This window comes from Aulostomus chinensis, chromosome 8 (assembly GCF_037954235.1).
Source record: "Aulostomus chinensis isolate RoL2024-O1b breed Wild chromosome 8, RoL_Achi_v1.0, whole genome shotgun sequence".
Classification (NCBI taxonomy): domain Eukaryota; kingdom Metazoa; phylum Chordata; class Actinopteri; order Syngnathiformes; family Aulostomidae; genus Aulostomus; species Aulostomus chinensis.
Genome location: NC_141327.1, coordinates 17,646,951 through 17,668,874, shown reverse-complemented (window position 1 = coordinate 17,668,874; position 21,924 = coordinate 17,646,951). Strand labels below are relative to the sequence as shown.

General features: G+C 41.7%; 1 protein-coding gene across 15 annotated transcripts in view; it reads left to right on the top strand.

Annotated features, from left to right (window-relative positions):
* ptprdb (protein tyrosine phosphatase receptor type Db) overlaps nt 1–21,924 on the top strand; it is a 162,315-nt gene that overhangs the window by 40,611 nt on the left and 99,780 nt on the right. For all 15 annotated transcript variants that reach the window (XM_086211380.1, XM_086211377.1, XM_086211385.1 and 12 more), the window contains exons 4-5: nt 4,357–4,432; nt 5,852–5,896. The gene's annotated coding sequence lies outside the window, so the exon portion shown is untranslated. The remainder of the gene's footprint in view (nt 1–4,356; nt 4,433–5,851; nt 5,897–21,924) is intronic.

Genomic DNA, 21,924 nt, shown 5'->3' with positions numbered 1-21,924 from the left:
TACACAGCAACTTTAGTAATCTGAAAAACTCTGTCTCACTGTCAAGGTTTAGAAACGTCACTGACAGTATCATCAGTATCCACATTCTAACAGAATGACTTAAAGATACCGACAAGACTTGTTCGTTAAAATATAGCGTTTAGGAAATCTTTAAAGCGTTTTAGAGATTTGTGTCATAATGGGCAAGTGTAATATCAGTAAAAGAGTTGGACTTAGAAGAAATACAGTTCACACCTGCTTCCTTTTTCATCCAAACCAAAATTATATGTTTGAAAGCTCCCCTGAACCATGGTTCAGTCCAAACCACTGGACTATATAGGAATAAAAATATTGGAAGTGAAGCAAAATTATTAGTTTAGTTGGCTGAAACACACGGGTGACATCGCTGCTGAGGGAGGGAGAGGGAGGAGGAGCAGGAGGAGGAGGGGTGGGTGAGGATTTATCTTTTAACTCAAGCTGTAAGCGCATAAATGAGATTAAAATCGAATATGGTGTCGTAGTTAGAAAGTTGTACATGACATCACAGGTCCGCTCCAATCAAGGCAAAACCAAGAAATGAACTCTGGTGAGCCAAATTCTGAGGTACAGCTGTGAGGCTGTGAGGTTTACACTCCTCATCAATTAATTTTGATGAATTTTTGTGTGAAATCCCTGTAACTGTGTTGTTTACGTGTGACTTTCTCATTTTCTTTGACATTGAGAGACTATATTTTGACATCGGCCTTGTCAGAGGTGTGCAGAGTGTCCATCTTTACCCCTGTAACATGAGCGTCCCATTTCCTCATTGCTGCCCATTTCTCTCCTAATCGGAAGTTTTATGGATAAATGTCTTCTCAGGAATACCGGTAAATGCACAATATTCCTCAGCAACGCTTTGAACTTCTGGAAAATATAATTGTATTTATAATTTAAGTCGTGTGATATGAAAGAAACAGAATATTTATCCTGGATTTTACTTTTTATTTTTACCAGTTATCTTGAATTATAATGCTTCAATAATCCTCTGTCCACTGTCACACTGTTTACTCTCCATGATGTCACATGGTGTTTGCAGCCTGTATATCTGCTGCCTTCAAGATCCTTGGATCAGAATAATGCAGGAGTTTGTGCATCATGTATCCTCTATTTACACTTATTTAATCTTTCTGCTGTTGCATATTAAGCATATATTGAATATATTTGTGCAAAACTCCTATCCGACTTGTAAACAAGTTCAAGTTGTTTACACAAAACTGTGTCACGCTTTGAGGGTCTCAAGTGCCAACTTGACCTGCAATAACCTCCTTAATAATCTTGGCAGATTTTGATCAACACTGTATACAATCCTCAAAGGAGTAAACATGTTGACAAAGTTAGATTTGTTGCAAAATTATATTTAATCCTAGAAAATTGCACAAGTGGCAAGCCTATGATCTTTAGATATATTTTAAACATATAGTAGCACACAGTCAAAGAGATGGTGCAGCTTTTAAAGGTTCACGTCTGGAGTTGTTGGTACTGATGTCGATGCTCGGTCCTCCTGTGACACTACATTTAAAATGAGGCTTAAAACAACATTGAATGCATCTAAAGATATCAGCCCCCAAATCATTTTGATCTGCTGACTTGTAATAGGTAGAAGGGCCCCTCTTTCATTCCCTTTCCGAACCCCTAATGTCTGTTTTTGTATAAAACTTGAGTTGCAAGTTGCATGTGCTGCAAATGCGACCGTGCGTGGTCACACACACAACACACGCAAATGTACAAGTGTTTGTTTTGTCACTTTTTGTGAAGGGAAATCCTTTGTTAGCAGCAGCCTTTGGTTTAGGCTACATTCGCGTACTACGACAGCAAGAGAGATGTCACGACAGGAAAAAAGAAAGTCCATCCATCGTCGTCTTCCGCTTATTCCTCACAAGTAAGGGTTGCGGGGGGGCTGGAGCCTATCCCAGCATCTACGGGCGAGAGGCAGGGTTCACCCTGGACAGGTCACCAGTCCATCACAGGACCAACACATAGAGACAGACAACCATTCACACTCACAGTCACACCTACAGTCAATTTAGAGTATCAATCAGCCTCGTCCCCACATTGCATGTCTTTGGACGGTGGGAGGAAGCTGGAGTACCTGAGAGAACCCACAAAGGAACACGGAGAACATGCAAACTCCACACAGAAAGATCCTGCACCGGGACTCAAACCCTGAACCTTCTTGCTGTGGGGCCACAGTGCTAACCACTGCACCACCGTGCAGCCCCGAAAAATGAAAGTAAAAAACGAATTTTGACCTGATATGCAAAGTGTGTCCTACTTTAGATATTTTTTTAGATATTTTTTTCCTCTCCCGTTAGAAGACCTACAAACATGTATTAACACAATATCATGCTCCAGCGTCCTGCAATCAAAATTTATGACAGAATAGGCCGTTGTTACTACCGTTCTGCAAAAGTTACAAACTCTTGCATGCACAGACTGCGAAAGCTCTAATGCTCCCACTCTCTGCTTGCCCACTTCTCCTTGATGTTGAGCGTTTCCAGGGTGAAGAAGAAGCAAAGTAAAACAGGTTCCACTGAGTTGACCTGGATGGTGTTAGAGATCAAAAAAATATGTAGGTCACTGCTGTGCAGAAATAGTTCGGTTCATGGTGTGAAAAGAGTGCGTGAAAGCATTGAAATGACCTCAATAATATGATGTTTTGTCCTGGATCATTTCTCCCACCACAAAAAACCAAGCTCAAAATGTGATGTCTGGACAGACGAGAGTTGAACCCTGTTCAAATGGCTATCAACATTTTGACTTTTCTGAGCACTCACTCCAGCCATCAACATTGAAGGCATTCAAAAGCTGTTCTGAGGGCCTCTCATGGGAGTCCTCACACAGATTCAAAGTAAAATAACAGGTTTTCTGACAGACTTTTACTACCACTTTCACACAAAGAAGGAAGGAAAACAACAAACGTACAGTAATACAGTGTCCGTCAAAAGACAACTTCTTGTGCAAGATCTGTAAACTGAAATAGCTTGCACCAACAAGAGCTTTCCAAATGATCTACTTTCCAAACTCTCTCCTCACCCGCAAAAAAAAAAAAAAAAAAGCTGCAGCAATTTTAATTACTTGTGCTGGGCCAGCATAGGTGAAACACCTTCCCACTAACAAGGCGGTTTCTACTGAAACCCCCACAGGAAAACAACATGATGGAGAAGAAAACTGGTAGCCGCAATAGAGGGTAACCGATGCTTATAATAACCCTCCGCCCGACTGATTTCATCAGCTATTGCCAGATTGTAACAGAAGAAACGGCTGCATGTGGGGAGGAATCCGCAGAGGAATTTGTCATCAACTGAAAATAAAGTGTGAACCAGTTTTCACACACTGTGCACACATGCATTTTCTAACAGTGCACATGTATGCATACTGGAGGAGGCAAGAAAAGAGGAGCAGGGAATCTATTTCATGTCTTAGACAAATCATTACGCACTGATCATTTAATTGTCTTTTGATTGCGTACTGTGAGCTGAAGACAATTGGTCTTTATAGGTCAAGGATTACAACAGTAGTGGCATATGTTCTAGATCTGATGTGTAATGAAGTCACCCATGATCTTTACATCATCGGATCCTGCAGCTAATATATGCTGCCATCATCGTCTCTGCCCTTATTTAGTAAGTCGGTCAGCAGCACAAACACAGCAGTGGTATAACAGCACAGACTAGTGTTGAAATGGTGCTACCACATATTGTTCCAGTTTCATATACGGCGTCATTATATTACTGTCTTCATGTCTTTTTATTGATGTATCTACAGCTGAATTTTTGTTGTTTTTTCTGCTGTTGTAGTATTAAGATTGCAAAATACTATAAATGAGGGAAGTATTCTCTCATATATTTCATCTTATCATGTTTGCTGTTGTATTTTCACAACCTCTGGTTATTTATCTAAAGCTTGGCACACACACACACACGCATACACACACTCACACACACACACACACACACACACACACACACACACACACACACAGCCACACAGCTGGGGGCTTAATGTCATGGAGGCTTTTTAAAAGTCTTAAAAGCCCCCAGTGTTGCAGCGGTGCTGGGACTATGCATTTGACCCAACCTGCTTCTGGAACAACTCATCTGTAGTCGCTGAGTTCAGGTTGCATGCTGGCCTTTTCGATCTGATCGCTACGAAGGAAACACACACATTAGTGCAAGTTCAAGCTAACACAAACAGAGGGAACTTAGTGGAAAGCCAGAATTGAGTTTAAAAGCACTGAGTTCTAAAAGGCTAAGGCTCTGTTCCTAATCCCTTCCCTACTTTTTCTCTGCCCTTCCCCACCACCTTTGCTCTCTCTCTTTCTCTCTCTCTGTCTTTCAGGAGAATTCTGGGGAGATTTCTTACTCTTTTGTTCCTCAAAGATGAAGCAGCACAGTGGACCTGTTTACTGAAACAGGTAAGAGCTGATTATCATGATGACCTCAGAAGGGTGCACACACACACACACACACACACACACACACATATATATACATATATATATATATATATATATATATATATATATACATACACACAGCCTTCGTTCCCTGACAAGAGCAGATTTGTTCTCTCTTACAGAATGATTTATGATTGATATTACTAAAATGCTGGGCCATGTCCACTGCAAATACAAAAACTCAGAGAGAGAGAGTACAAATAGAAAACGAAAGTGCTGGGATCTTGTCTGCGAGAAAGAGTGAAGGAAGCATAGAGAAACTCATCCTCAGGGACGGAAAAAGCGAGTGAAGACACTGTAGACAGGATGAAAGTTTAACCAAACATCATCTCCCCACAGGAATGGCAAATCTGCTACCGCCGGGTGGACAGACTTGAAGAAAGGCATGCAAAGAGACAGACGGGCAGACAGGACAAGACAGAGAGGCGAACCTCAGCTGTTTTTAAAATGCTGCCTCTGATACATTATTGAATATGTAACTCTCCAATGCATCGCTGAGCTTTCTTCTCATGTTAGTGCTCAAGTTTGCATAGCGTCACCATTCTAAATATAAAGCATTCGCTCACCCCTCTTTGGTTTGTTAAAAGATGCAAAGGCTACATGTAGGCTCTGTCTGTGTGTGTGTGTGTCTGTGTGTGTGTGTCCGTGTGTGTGCGTACGTGCGTGTGCACCCAGGTGTGTGTGTGTGTGTGTGTGTGTGTGTGTGTGTGTGCGTGTCAGGGTGTGTATTTTGCGAGTGGCACTTTCCTTTTTCTCAGGCTGGCTTGAGTTTGAGTTGTGTGTGACTCATTTTGGTTGCAAACCAGGGAACTTCAAATAAAACAAAAAAAAACAAAAAGACAAAAATAGACTTCATCAAACTCTTTGAAAGAATTGTTAGATGATGCACAGACTATAGCGAGGCGAGCGCAGTGCTTCGGTGGGAGTGACATGCACCGTGTAGAGGAAAGTTGCATGTTATCAGAAGAATATCATTTGCAGTCAGACAGTATGTGGAACAGAGCAGGTCTCAAACTAGCTAGTGCAGCAAAAAAAAAAAAAAAAATCCTCTCAGACCTCCTTTAAAACACATTGTGTTAAGGTCAATGCCCTGAGACTTTTTGCAGTTCAAGATCTGCTCCAAAGGTGGCAGCAGAGCAACATACCCAGCAGGCATGTTTCTGTGTTAGAATTGATTGGCCCAATTTGCCAGCTAGTGCAGCGCCAGGCATCCCTTCATTTATCTCTCTGTCTCATCCAAGACAGCTTTTCAGGCAAATGATTCTTCCTGGCCGAGAAAAAAAAAAACATTGGAAAAACAATATGGGGTTGTGTTGATGGATCAAGTGTGCAGACAGTTCAAACTCACATGAAAAATTATGTTCTGTTCTATTTCAGCTCCCACTTTTAAACTTCATACACCAGGATGAACCATGAGTAAAGGTGAGAAACTTGTCTGCTTCTTTCAGTGTGGGGTTGTGGGTGTGTTCGTGCGTGTGTGTGTGTGTGTGTGTGTGTGTGTGTGTGTGTGTGTGTGTGTGTGTGTGTCCTACCAAGTTTGCAAACTATACTTGTGGGTTCAGATGTACTTTGTTGGACCCACACAAACAGCAGCTGGAGGGTAATAACTTTAGTTGAGATGCAGTGATGTGATTTTTGTGAGTCCGCGTGGTCATCAGTATTGTATCCATGTCTGAGGTGTGTCTCTTGCTGTTTTCTGACAGATGTTGTAACGACATGATTAGCCCTCTGGCTGCCAGGAGCTGTGTGTGAGGTTGCTATAGAGACTGTGAGTGCTGGGGAGGCCAGAGTGGAATATGAGGGTGCCGAGGATGAGGAGAGTGGGTGGAATAGGAAATTAAGTGCCTGGTGCCTCCGGCCTATGTGTGTGTGTATATGTGTGTAATGGTGTTTGTCTGTGTATGTGAATGTTGGTTTTTTATGTGTGTGAGTGGGTGTCTTTGTGTGGCGATTATTTCTTGTTTGTTTGTGTATTTCCACAAAAAGCACAATATTGAAGAGATGCTCTTCCGTGTAATTGGGAATTTGATCAAGATAACCCACTCAAATGTGCAGTCAATCATGAAAACACACACTCTCACACACACACATACACACACATATTTGCTGTATGTTGTGTCTATGCTGGAGCGATAGGGAACCTGGGATGACTGCAGCGTGGGTTTAGGGTAACCTGTGCTGCTTCGCAGACCAACACCGTGAGTGGGTCGTACTCTGTATCACTTATCACTGAAATTGTCACATTAATGAAGCAGCTACAAGCTACAGAAAAGTATTTTTAATTCAATTGCTAAAAATTTATTGACATTTGTTATCAGCAGCATCAGATACGCGTCTGTCGTGTAATGGGTCACAAGGAATTAAAAGCTGGGGAGGGCCTTTCCAGGATAGAATAGATCTTCTGAGGTGGATTTTAGACCCATGCATCAGGTTTAGATTGTAACTAGATGGTGCTTTACAACATGGAAGTACAGGTGTAAATGTAACCACTGAACACCAGTGTAAAGGCAAATGTGTTGTCAATCAACTAACAACAAGTATGATGATGTCACCACTACCCTCTTATCTAGGATGGATGCCAAGTGTGTGTCTGCTCTGGGTAGCTGACTGCAGTTGTGGAGAAATATAGTAGAAGTAGTTTTGACATGGGTGGCACAGTGGTGCAGTGGTCAGCACTGTCACCTCCCAGCAAGAAGGTTCAGGGTTCGAGTCCCGGCTCCAGCACAGGATCTTTCTGTGCGGAGTCTCCATGTTCTCCCTGTTCCTCTGTGGGTTGTACTGGTACAGTACTGGATGTCTTTGGACTGTGAGAGGAAGCTGGTACTCCAGCTTCCTCTCACAGTCCAAAGACATCAAGAGAGGACAAGGCTGATTGATACTCTAAATTGACCGTAGGTGTGACTGTGAGTGTGAATGGTTGTCTGTCTCTATGTGTTGGCCCTGTGATGGACGGGAGACCCCTCCAGGGTGAACCCCGCCTCTCGCCCAGAAGCACTGGGATAGGCTCCATCCCCCCTGCGACCCCTAACGGTATGGATGGATGGATGGATGGATGGATGGATGGATGGATGGATGGATGGATGGATGGATGGATATTTTTGACATCCAGGCCTCATGCAGGAGGTACTTCACCTCTCCATGTCACTGTCCCCTAATGTCCAGATCATTCTCTGAATAGCGGAACAAGAGAAAATTTTAAAAAGACACAGAGAAGAAAATTGACAAAGATGCAGCTTTTTTTTTGCTGATGTAAATGAGAGGAGGATGAGCTGGGCGAAGTGGTCCGACCTCGTTCTCTGCAAATGATTGCATGCACCAGCTGTAAATGTAATCAGGATATCAAAGTGTTACAAGTTATTCAATGCCGCGTTAGTGTTTGCAGCAGAATCTTCTGCTGTGTGACTTGAAGCTGATGTCGTTAGCATTACTGTGTCTCAGAGGACCTTCAAATGTTTTGTCTCATTGGAAAGAGAGATTTACAGACATGAGATGAATAAAAGATAATAATTAAGTGTCTCACGAAGATTTTGAGCCACCATGAGGCACCAGAAAAGCTTCTACTCCTGGGTGAGTCTCTACTGGAGGGATGATCATCATCTTCCAAAAGATATTCTGTTAATTGATATAAAGCTCTGTCCTAAAAGTCCAAAATCGTTCTGAAATGTTGACCTGAGTTGAGATCTGGTGACTATAATGCTGGTGCTGCTCCCACTCATCGAATCATTTAGAGACCCTTCACTTCTGTACGGAAGCGTCTGGATTTGTTTTTTTCCCTTTGTTTCATTTTTCGTTGCCAGGTCCAGGTTAACAAATAAATTCCTAAAACACATGTTGACCGAGTCTTTTCTTTGCCAGTAACAGAAAACTTTTGTAGGATTTGATCCGTCCGTAGTGACTGCTGCTTCCCCCACAATCAAACCTGCGCATCGCTACTTTTTTTTTCAGCAAATGTCATCTTTTGCTTTGGTCAGTCATTTAATTTTTAAGAACTGATTAGCTGTTTCATCTAGTTTATTTATTTAATTTATTATTTCAGGTTGGAAAGTATTTGAGTGTCTGCTTCTACATCCATTTATTGTCTCCTTTTTATTTGACAACCGCATTTGTTCTTGTGACCTTGGTTTGTGTGTGTGTGTGTGTGTGTGTGTGTGTGTGTGTGTGTCTGTGTGTGTACTGTTCTATGGGTTTAATGCTTTGACATACTTTTCTTCTCCCCCATAATGCTTTTGAAAAGGATCAAATAGAAAAAAAAAATTAAATATTAATGCAAATGTCAAAACTAGGAGATAGGATTATTAAAGAAACAGGGTGTATTAAATTTTTAATTTCTTAATCACTGAGGTGAAAAACATCCCACCAGAACTCTGAATTAGCTGACGTGCTCCCGTGAGGTAACCTGAAGTGAACCAATTTCAATTTACATAACAATTTGAAGCAGCCCCTGAGGCTTTGCTGCCAATACACAGCAAACCTTTCACACGGTTGTCTGCTGTATCTCTAGAATGTGCAGCCTGTTGTGTATAATAGTCATTGTGGGAGATATAATGTGCTGTACCATACAGGGCTGGCTTCACACAGGGATTACACCTAGATGATTCTTCAATAGAGAATTTAGTCTCGGGTAGCCGAGCTTAATCCACGCCTGTGGAAGCGGACCACAGTGCTGCGGAGCCATGGCCAGATATGACAGCGAACAGAGAGCAGCCAGATTAGTTCATACTTGGAAGAAGGCTGAGCTTGAAGCCGCCTGACAGGGTGTCTCTTGACAGCTCCTCCCAAATCTCTCCACTCTCTCTAATGCAGTCTGAGGGAAACATTGTTCCCCCTTTCTGTCTTTTTGACTGTCTCTTTCCTTCTCCTGCTCTGCCTGTGTGTTGCTCTGTGTGAGGTGAGTATTAGCGGGAGAGAAAGTGTGTGTGTGTGTGTGTGTGTGTGTGTGTGTGTGTGTGTGTGTGTGTGTGTGTGTGTGTGTGTGTGTGTGTGTGTCAGCCAGTCTTATCGCTTCATTAGCCTGTAGATTTCTGGGTCATTCGTAGCCTTGTTCCCACTGTCTCAGATGCCGTAATTACCCTCACGTGAGTCACATCTGATAATAATTGGGATGGTCCAGGAAAGGGCTCAGGCACCCACACACACACACACACACACACACACACACACACACACACACACACACACACACATCAGTCATTAGTAGGGAGCTTAACATGCAGTACAGTGCTAATGAGATTATCATTGCTGAGGGTCCCGCTCATCAACCTTGTAGTCCGCACTCGCTCTATCATCAAGCACCGTTCTTAACCACTGAGAGCTGGTCAATGCCCAACATGGTCTCTTCTTTCTGTCTTTCTTTCTTTCTCTCTCTCTCTCTCTCTCTCTCTCTCTGTCTCTGGATGTCCAGGTGTCTCTCTTCACCTTGACCTGATATTAAATATTTTTTATTGACATGTCCACATTGAAGGACCCTGTTATTACACCAGACTGACACTGTGGTCTGTCTTTGTGCCCTATAGTGGTTGAAATCATGTCATGAAAACAGTCCTGTTTTGAGTCTGGAGACCTTTGTTACACATCTCCTTTCCTTTTCCTTCCTGCCTCTACTTTCTAGTGAAAAATATTTTAAAAAATATTTATTTTTTGATAATATAAGGAAATATTTAAGAATGTTTGGTATGTATTTGGGCTGTCAGCATCAACACGTCAGTTGCAGTGTGCTTAAAGTCAGAACATTGTCTGTACCACTTATCCGGGAAGGGTTGTGGGGGCTGACATTGGGTGGGAGGCGGGGTTCACCCTGGATGGGTCGCCAGTACATCGCAGGGCCATCAGGAACAATTAGCGGCTCAGTATCTTAAGTTAGAACATAATGGATTTTATTTCAAAAACTGCTTTCAATTGTATGCTCTTTTGTCCCATCTCTGCACCCTTAGTTGCCTGCCCAAGCTGGAAGCCACAGTACAGTCCTAACTTACCCTGTGGCCGTGTACAAAAAGTATAAAAGGAGTTAGTCATGCGCAGTGAGGGATAAAAAACACACCACTTGAATTTTGAATGATTTGTTTACCTTTAAAACCCGAGCGGACAACCAGAGCAAAAGTAATATCCATTGTGTGTCGAGCGGCATTTCACTGTCACAAGAGTTCTACACATTTGAGCCACGACCTTCAAGCTACACGTGCTAACTCGTATGTGATTGAGAATTTGGAGAGATCAGTCGCAATTAAGAAAATTAATCGACAGCACCATTTCCTTAATATATCAAAGTACTGTAGCAGAAGTAGTAGTAGTAGTAGTTGTTGTCGTAGTAACAGTGGTGGGAGTGGGAGTAGCAACCTTTTTGTTGAGGCCTTATTGGAATGATTAAATTCCCTGGAAAGCAGGGATTAGAGAGTCCAAACAATTTAACTTGAATATTTGTGTGAGTAGTCAAAACTATTGTTTTTTTTCCCTGCTTCCCTACCACAGTTATCATCTCGACGATGACCCCGTGTGAGGTTCCAGGAGCGTATATTCGGAGCTAAAGCTCTTCAAAGTACACAATGTTGAGAGGAAAAACAAATCAAGATTATGGAACAAAAAAAAAAAAGGATAAACAAAACAATATTTTGCGTTACAGATAGTGTGCAGGGAGGAACTCCACACATTTCCAAATAACTTTAGGACTACAGATTCAAAGCTACTTTTCCATCAGCGATGAATTTTAAATTCATTCTTCTCATTATAATAAATTCATGGCAAAAAGAAAAGAGGGACCTAACTTTTGTTTATTGTTCCGCTGGTTTATGTTTAGTTACACATATTCATGTCAACCCCAGTCAGCCCACCCTCCTATCATCCCTGCGCCCGTTTCATCAGCTCATTTAAAGTCATATTACCCATAACCATTCAATTTTCCCTGAGTTTATTCTGTTGACTGAAACAGTAATGGAGGAATTGACAGCGCGAGTGCAGAGTGATTTTGTCTGGGCCATTGTGTTGAGTGGTTCGATGGAATAGCAGCGGATAACTGGAGGCCTATCTGTGGTATTACATATAGAGTAGAAGGCGTGGGAAAGAGAGGCCCTCTGAAAGTCAAACGCTTCAATAACATGCCTCACACACACATAAACATAAAGCTAGCATATACACACACACACACACACACACACTGGCAGTGGATTAGGATGGGGATTATGGAAGCATACTGTAGCTGTAAAACAGGCAGAGACAGATCAGTGTCATAGCTCATAAACATACACACTGCTTGTGTATTAAGAATGTACAGTCAGATGGATTAATTCTGAGGTGGATGGTTTGATGATTTCCCTTCATGCGTCAGTGACACCGAGAATTCAAGTTTGAATGGGAAGACAGTTCAATGGGGCATCAAAGAAGCTTAAGCAATCAATTACTGGACTACAAAGGAAAGCAACTGAAAGCTATGAAGATTTTTATCTGCGGCTGATAAAGTGTCTTTTTGATGTGCATGGATTTCAATTTTCCATTGAACGACCTAGACAAACAATTAGAGTCAACTTTTAAAGCCTGAGCTTATAAGATTTTTACAATAGCAGATAATACAAGGGAAGACAATCTTGACGTATTTATCTCTGGCAGGGATATCTGACGTTGTACCAGAAACGATAAGCTGTGTTAGTCATATTTGTACTTTTAAACATGTGACAAACTAGGAAAACTGCATCGGATGTGTGGCTTTTAATGAAACTGGAAAGTGTGTGTTGAGCTTTAACTCAGTAAACTGCAGCCTGGTTGATATCGTTTCCAGTCTACAAACGAGTCTTTTCAACTGGTGAATTTCAGATTTTAACCGCTGACGTGTTCAAACAGACAATACAGTCTGCACCTGCCTTAAGATAATTATGTGTAGTGGCCATTTGCCTCAGATGTGATGAAATTTACGTTGGGAATTTTTGAAATATCATATTTGGTGATGGTCATGAGTTGACAGTGGCCTTGACCTTTGACCTCCAAAAACTTTTCAGGTCACCCTTGAGTCACAGTGGATGTTTTTGGCAACTTTTAAACAATTCTATCAAGTGTTCTTTAGAGAGACAGGGATGATCATCCAATAATCCAAAATTTATCTATATAATATATATATATATACATTTATATATGTGTGTGTGTGTGTAGTGGTAAACATCATCGGTGCTCTTTACAATAGAGGACAAAGAACGTTTAAAAATAAATAACAACCTTAAGTTCAACCTGCGCGATCTGCGTGCTAGAATGGAAGTCACAGCTGAGCCAAAAATCCTTCCGAGACATCTCTGGGGTGCACACACACAGACAGAGACCTTGAATATATATTTATTAGATGCAAAGAGGGGGGCAGCATGGCTCAGAGGTAGAGTGGCCGTCCAGCAACCGGAGGGTCGCTAGTTGGATCCTCACCTCCCCCGGAGAGCATGTCAAAGTGTCCTTGAGCAAGCAATTGCTCCTGATGGCCCTGTGATGGACTGGTGACCCATCCAGGGTGAACCCCGCCTCTCACCCAATGTCAGCTGGGATAGGCTCCCCCACGACCCTTAACTGATAATCGGTATAGAAAGTGGATGGATGCAAACAGATCCTCAAGTCATGCCTGACACATCACCTCCAGCGGCATTGTTATTCACTGTTGATCAGCTTGTGTTTGTGAAGGTCTTCTGCCATTTAAACAGTCTTATCACCAAGGACATCGCGATACAGAAGGACGTCCTGATTGGGAAAAGCCCAGGGTGCATTTTCTCAAATCATTTCAAGTGTAAGCATTTCAGCGACTATATGACAGTGACTTCAAGTCCATCCTGTATGGTTCAGAATACTGGCTAGAAAACTAAAATGATGTGACAGTAGATGCCTGGGAGGGGCAATGTTTCCTCTTCTTGTCTAACAAAATCGCAACTCTGAAAATCTGACAAAATAAAATAAAAACAGGGAGAAAAAAAAATCATCGGAGAAATGCTGCTGAGGTGTGTAACCTCTTTTTGTCATTAACAGATATTTTCATTTGTATGTGCTGACATTTTCTGATAGCTTTTCTCCTCTTCAGTATAATGGATGTGACTGGATTTGTGCATGTGATGCACGCAATCTAAATTCCACATTTAAAAAAAGAAATCGACAGCAGGTTATGGTTATAGTCTCTTTGTTGCTCTGAATACAGTTCTCAGCATCAATATTAAAACCATTTCTTTTGGGACGTATTGAAAGAAAAGCTGTTCACTGCAAGGTTTCTTTCCTGAGTGATTATTCATTTTTTTAATCATTATTTTTGTCTTTTTTTTTCATCACTTTGCACACCACTAACAAAAATTCTGTTCTACTGTACTTCTCTACTTCTACTGTACTGTTGTACTGAAGGCAATACAAAAGTCTCTAAACCTGGTAAAAATTATAAAAACTACCAAAACAACAATTAAAAAATACCTTTATATATATATACATATATATATACATATATATATATATATATATATATATGTATATATATAAACAAACTTACAAATATGAAGAAATTCATTTTACTTGCTCCTGCTTTGAAGTGCCAAGCTGATAAAATGTGACATTCGGAGTTTGCAGGGATGAACAGAACTGTCACGCCAAGATATTCTTAGATGTCTGTAGCTTAAAGCAGTTAGTGAGGGAAACATATCGGTGGGAATAGACTTCAAGAATCTCCAGCCACTGATTTGTAAATTGAATTGACAACCATCTGTCCCCTCTTCATTGCTAATCATTCACACTGTGTTTTGAAGCAACTAAATAATTCTGTAACTTATACTGGTTAATACGACTAACTTTAATTGACACGACCTTTGGAGGAGAGTTTGCTGCTCATTTATGAAGTCCCCATGACCATAGTGGAAGATCAGAAGATGAAAAAATATTCTACAAATGGCATTCTTTGTCCTTTTTGATTTGGTAAAACGGCAACAGAATATCACAAGCCATCTGTTAGAGGTCTCCTGTTTTTCAAGACAGAGACCCTTAAGCGGGATCGGAAGAGGTCCTTGAGGTCCTGAGGACCATTACTAATAAGCCCAGGCTACAGTGTGTTTGTCAAGGAGGTGAGAGCGGCTGAAAAACAAGACCCAAGAACTGCTCCATTGGTGTTCTTTCCATGAGATGAGTCAGTCTGGAGAAGCAGCCGAAAATTCCATCACGTGTCTGATGGAGACAGACATCAAGGTTTCCGAAGCCACATGATGTCTCGTCTTACTGGAGATAACTGTGACAAAAAGGAGGGAGGGCTGCCTGAAGAGCAGGTGGGGGACTGCTTCTGTAGGTGAGTTTAGGGTTTAAAGTCTTTCTCTCAACCTAGACTACGGCTCATGGTAGCAAGCATAGGACGTGGATCTGGCTGACAAACAACGACCAATAAGAGTAGAATGTCTGGTTTCAGGGTACAAACTAGGTGTTTTTGGCTGGATGTTGCAGCATTTGCAGACGTTTTGGTGTATGGATCTTTAGAAGGATCATTTTGATTGAGACCTGAATGAGGACACTTTCGAAACCTGCAATCTGTGGTGCCAACAGTTATGAAAAAGCTGCAGAAAAAAAGAGAGGAAAAAGCTGCATTATCACAACTGTGAAGACCCGAGCATGGTTTAATACACAGGGGTGACAAATGACCGGGATCCGCCAGTGTTTTGCAGGTGCTCTGCCTTTGGCACACAGTCCTTAACTGCCAATTCATAGCGAGGAGTTTTTTTCTGCTTCAAAACTCAACTTTGTCCATAGCAAGTTTACACTGACAGTAAAAAGGATGTCTGACGTCTTTCTTGAGGCTCTTGCTGCAGGCGTTTCTGCAGGTGCGCTGATCAGTCGCGCTGTTGGACTACTGTAGGGTTATGCACGAAAAATCCTGAAATACACGAGAAAGAGTCCACCTCTCCGTTGTTGATTGGCCGTCACTGAAAGCTTTGGATCGGCGCAGATGTGACAGGCCACTTGGGTGACGTTGGCGCCTGAATGAAAATCAATACGCACACAGCAGACATTGTCATGTGGTGCTTAAAAAAATCTTGCCGCGAGATGGTCAAAGCTCAGGCACTCACACATGATGGAACACTAGTCAAACACTGACTGAGAGGCTCAATCTGTGACCATCTACGCCTTCGGTTTGGCTGTGGCAAGCCCATGTTGGTCACCAGGCATCTGTCATCAGCACGCAACTCACTGGAGGTCTGCGGCTCCCCATTATCCCATCTTCTCTACAACTGTCAAATATAATCATTCTCTTCAATTCCCTTTGAATTCACACTGCGTGTTTCCTTAAACCTCCCCCTACCTCCGCCTCCGTCCTCATCTGCATCTCTCCTCCCTTTTTTCAGCATGCTGAAATATATAACCAGCAATTTGCAAATCACTCCTACTACGACACACATACACACACACACACACACACACACACACACACACAGACCACTGCTGTGGTGTATAATAACAGATAATTGGCTATTGTGGCTTCGCCCTCGGCAGCAAGAACCAATCACAGTGTGACAGCCATTTTTTCCATGACCCGTGTATGTGTTAATGTGTGTGTGTGTCTCAAATTGTGTGATTTTATTTTATTATTATCGCTATCTGTGTTCGTTGCTCTGTGTATAGAGGTAATTGCTAGTCCAATCTGTAGCTGGCAGCTCTCTTTGTAGTGTAAGTTGCATTTATGTAAACATAACAACTGTTCTGCAAGCATTTTTATGGGTTTGTGTGTGTATTTGCCGTCCATGAATCATGTTTGTGTGCTTTTTAACAATTCATGCATTCTGACATTTGAGATGTCTGCACACTGGTATAACTTTAATAAAGTATCCTTGTTATGTACTTATTATACCCTCAGTGCTTCTCATTTTACATTCTCGGGGGTTAAGCACACGTCGGGAGAATCTGCTGCACTATACAATGCATTCTTGCTGTTCTTCGCTAATATGATAGCTGCTTAGCTTGTCACTCGTCACTCATTTTGATGAAGTCAGCAGCCCTGGTTAATGGTGTGTCTGCTTGCCATGGAACCTGATGACTCCAATCGCTCGAAACTCCAAAATAATGATTTTCTTTAAATAATCCTGATGTCTTTTTTCACGCCGGGGTGAATTGTAGCTGCATCAGCAAGAGCCTTAAAATAACCAGTGCATGGTGCAAATGGAGGATGTCTCCCTCTACTTTCACAATCTCTCTTTTATGCTCTTTCCCTTTATCTCACTCATTTTATTTCATTAACCCCCCTCACTTATGTATTCTCTCTCTCTATCACTTCCTCCTCTCTCTCTCTCTCTCTTTCTCGCTCTCTCTCTCTACTTGTTTGCACCAATTCTCATTTCCGCTCCCTCAATAGTCGGGAGTGCTCATCCAGTCCATGCCCACAGACTAAATTAGATGCTATGTGTGCTTGCGCGTGTGCTTGATTGTGTGTGTGTGTGTGTGTGTGCGTGTGTGTGTGTGCGTGTGTGTGTGTGCGTGTGTGTGTGCGTGTGTGTGTGTGCGCATGCAGCTTTGACTCTGTAAATATGCTCCTTTCTCTATTGCTAATAGGTGCCACCATAAAAACGTGCATAACGTGCATGTGTGTGTGTGTGAGGAGGAGGAGGAGGAGTTGTGTCCTTCATCTCACCAGCCAGCTCAATATTGCCAAATGCAATTTCCTCAATGTGAAAAGAGCAGTGCTGGATGTTCATCACTCTATACTCCCTTCATAGTTTTTAATAAAAGCCTCTATAGAACTGAGCTTGCCAGCTCATGTGTTCTTTCTTTCCTCTTGTCACTCTCTTATTTTCACTCTTTCACAAGCATGCACACACACACACTCACACTCACACTCACACACACACACACACACACACACACACACACACACACACTCTGCAGAGTCATACTTACCTGCCTTTTGTAGAGCACAAAGGATCCATCTCTTGTGCATGATTAAAGTACATATCACAGCATGTCCCCGAGTGTCTCCGTCACACTGCTTAATATTCTCAGCCTGTAACGTATAATTCAGACCAGCCGAGCTCATCTTGTATTTGCTCAAATTAATTTGAGGAAATGAACATTTTCACAGTTACATAAAATAACTCATTTCAGCACTGGTTTCAGTAAATTGATTATTTCAGAGATGTAAAAAGTTATTCATTTTTTTTCCCACAGCAAAGCCAAAGAATGGCTGCTATTGTCAGAGTCAAATCATGTTTACGAGAATATAAGTGCCTTTTAGCAACTGAACGGCAGAAAAAAGCCGTAAAAGTAAAAACGAAGTGTAGAGGGAATTGGGAGATAAAAAATGTTGTTGTATTCTTAAAGTGTAAATGATAGATAACGGATCACTGCTGGCTCCCCTCTTACACTCTTGACTGCTTATGCCTTCTTTGTAAGCTGCATTACTGTCTCCCTCTTTGACAGTTTCAGTTGTTCAGGTGCAACAAGAAAAGGTGCTTTCTGTAATAAGAGTCAAGTCTCTAATGGTTAGAAAACCAAATAGAGGGAAGAACGGGCATCTGTCAGGTTCAAGCCAAAAGAGAGGATGAAATAAAATTGAATCGTTTGTCTGCATCCAAAGAAAATCCACACAGAAAAAAGTGTGTTTAACATGAGGTCATCACACTTAGAACTTGCAGTGAATGTTGTTACATGTTCCTATGGGGTGGGGGGTCAAGTGTTTTCATGGGTATCGGGGGGGCCGAAGCTTTGTCAGGGGGGTTATAAGTCATTAACAATGAATGATTGGGGCGGGTTTGTGACTGCGAGTGGGTGGTGCAGCAGCTTGCCATGATGCTGAGATTAGAGGCATTAAATGAAATGTCACGGCTTTAACAGGCCGCTTCTCTACACTACCTCGTAAGTCATGAGCTGAACTTTCAAGGTGAGTCTGCTGAGTCTCTTTAGTGGGTTTAAGCATTTTGTTTAACATATTGTTATTTGATTCTCTTTATTATCTACATATATATATATATATATATATATATATATATATATAATACACAGTATATATTTAATCTGATTAAAAGTCCAATACTCAAAGGTTTTCAATGTATTAGATTCAAAATGATGAAAAATATCTAATTAGTTCTATTATTCCTGGAGACTTTCTCCCTCTCTAGTGGCTGCAGTCATGTACAGTAGATTAGAACAGGTTCCATATTTGAGGCTCGTACTGTATATGTTGCCCAGCGGCACAGCCAAATGGAATGCGGGCTTCAATAATTTTAGAGTTGCGTACAAATTACCACCACATTTTACTAAATAGACACAAGAACCGGAGGTAAGCCTGTATTTTAGTGTCACCGTCAGGTCAAAAACACTTTTCCAAGAACTCTTAACTTTTCAAAGTTATAAAATTCACTGGTTGATGAAATTTGACGTCCGTTACATATTTCTTCAGTCAAATTTGACTGTCTGAAGACAGTTTCCTCTATTTTTCATTAAAAAAAAGTTTCATTCCCGTAGGTTGAAAAATCAAGAAAACTTTAACGTGTTGTGTTTATCCCATCAAAAATAGAAATCAAAACAGCTCATTTTTCAGTAAAAGAGACTTGAAATTGTCAACCCAGTTTCAGACAGAATTTCCAATAAAGTTTTACTTTGAACTCATTCAGGCACCCAAGCGTGTGTCTGGATGCAAGCTTAGAGGAGGTAGATGTAATGAGCTGGGATGGTAAAGAGTGCTGTGCTGAAGCCGAGTTCATGCATGACCTAAAAAACAAAACAAAACATTAAAAAGTGATCAACTGTCGGTTGACAGGATGCGTAGCGTGCCTGCTGGGTGTGCGAGAACTCCGGTGAACGTGTGTGAGGAGAGTTACGTGTTTTCATATAGAGAACGCGTTCAATTGTGCGTAACTGCTGAATACTGAACCCATGATATCCATACATATTTATCAGTGAACCACTTGAATATCTAGGCAGCTGCTAGATGGTAATAAAGATATGCATGGGTTTATTGTGCGGAGGTGTGAGGCAAGAAAATATTCTATGCAACCTAATCAACAGTACCAGAAGTATTTTGAATGTGTACAATCTGTCTTTGCAGGTAGCAGGAGTGTGTGAGCGGGAAGCTGCGGCCCAACAAATACTACTCTAGACTCCTTTTTTAGCCGGTGAAGTTATCTTGATAGCAAAGCCCTTATCTCCCATGTGCTGAGTCTTTATCTTTTGAGTGCTTGTGTGTGTGACTGAAGCTGTATAGCTCAGTTGTGTATGTGTGTGTATTTTACCTTCATATGAGCATCCCTCTATGTCCTGGATATGGGGGCTGCCATCTTGGGCTGGTGATGTCATTTGGAGCTGTCTGTGGAGGTTCCATACAATTCATTTGTAAATGATCACTTAACTGACTGGATTACTTTTAGGTGTCTTGAACAGATTCTCACGGCTAGGCTAGTTAGTGTTATACAGTATCTCCTCTCGAGGTTCTAGCATACACTTCACAAACTCAAATGACTCAACCTGGATTTCACCAAGAGCACATACATGACATCACACACCCTTTCATAGCATGAAATAGTCACACAGATCAGAAAATGAACACTTGAGCATACATCAGCAGAACATCCAAAAATGACGGAAACCATCTTTGGATTTTTCTAAATGGCAGCTAATTAAGAGGGCCACCGAGCTCGTTTGGGCTCACTTGTAGGGAGCTGTCATCCATTTTTACATGCACTCTTTAGTTCCTGTCTTTGGATGTCATCATCCCTGAAACGGCTCTCGTATCAGTTGTTATCACTCACATTGGAATGTTTCAGATGGACAAACGGCACCTACTGTACTCGTGGGCTAGCATATCTGTCAGTGCCACTGATGAACCTTTTTTCTTTTTTTTCAAGAGTATTGTTTGAGGGTTTTTTTTTTCTCGTGCAGTAATGAACTCCTGAGCAAAGAATGAAGTCACACTCCCCTGTGTGTGTGTGTGTGTGTGTGTGTGTGTGTGTGTGTGTGTGTGTGTGTGTGTGTGTGTGTGTGTGTGTGTGTGTGTGTGTGTGTGTGTGTGTGTGTGTGTGTGAGAGAAAGAGTTGTAATCTGAGTTTTTGGATTCAGTGTTTTGATAGCTTGTCAGACCTGGAGATATGAGTTCCTCACTGTCAGAGCAGGATTACAGCGTTCAACTGACGCTGTCAAACTTTAGCTACCTAAACCATAACGTCATGCAGGTTTAGACGGCTAGCATTAGCAGTGCAGCTAGCGTGCTGATAAATGGAGAAATTCTGGGATTCAACTCCAAAACCAAAAAAGGCATCCCTCTGTTTGGATCCAGGACCTTTAAACAATGGGATGTTCTTGGTTCAGACATCGTCTCTTCAGATGGTATGGTCGTGATACCCCATAGCAGCCATTTAATTGGCCCCGAAGCCCTGCTGTCTGTCTATGGTGTGTGAGGTCTTCCATGCTTTAGTGTGTGTGCATGCATGTGTGTCCCAAGCTTGAGGTTGTGTTTTCTTGTACCCACTGAGCTGAAGAGTTTCTGCAACAAAAGCACGTTTATGCCCCTCCATCTCATTTACATTGTGCTGATGGGAATCTGCTGCACCACTGATTGTGTTTGGTGTTCTAGGTCAGCACACCCAGATAATTCTGTGTGTGTGTGTGTGTGTGTGTGTGTGTGTGTGTGTGTGTGTGTGTGTGTGTGTGTGTGTGTGTGTGAGTGAGTGAGTGAATGGGTTATAAATCTGTCTTTCATTTACCCCTCTTTTACTGACTCCTTGTCTTTGATGGAGACATCTCTGGCCTGACTCTCAGTGGAAACTTTATCACCTCACAAAGTCATTGCAAAACGTTTACAGGCTACAAATGTCAAAGTCTATTGTCCCCAGTGTCTCAAGCAGCTGTAAGCTGTCCTGGGATGGAGACAGGGGTGTTCTCCGACATTTTAACATGGTCTTTCTTAATCAGCATTTCATTGATTGGCATTTTATTGATTGACATTTTAAATTCATAAGCCCCAATTTTGCCAGGTATGATCACGTTTGGCCTGGAAATCAATCCAAGAAAGCAACTGATAAGCTCAGGACCCACCTTAAGCCTCGGCAACCCCCCTATGCCCCCTCATAAAAGTCTTCTTCTGCCACTTGTGCTGTCATTCACTCAAATAAAATATTAAAAACTTTATTTGTATAGCACTTTCAATCAAAAATTGCAGCTCCGACTGCTTTTCTATGAAAGATATCTTTTAAAAACACGTTTAAACACTGATAAGAGATTCAAGCTGGAATGGAAGTCATAAGACAGAAATTAAAATGAAATATTTTTTTTTAAATTAAAATGAAATAAAACATATAAAATACAGTAAATTAAAACAAGTGCGTCCAAAAAAAAGAGCAGCAGAGGGTAAATCCTCAGGCTAAAGTAACGACTTAGTTTTCTTTTAACCACGCTGAGGGAGCTGCTATCTGAATTCTGCTGGTATATCAGTTCAATACAGCCACACGTCACACAATTTCTAACAAATTGTACAGTATGACCCCCTTGAGTGT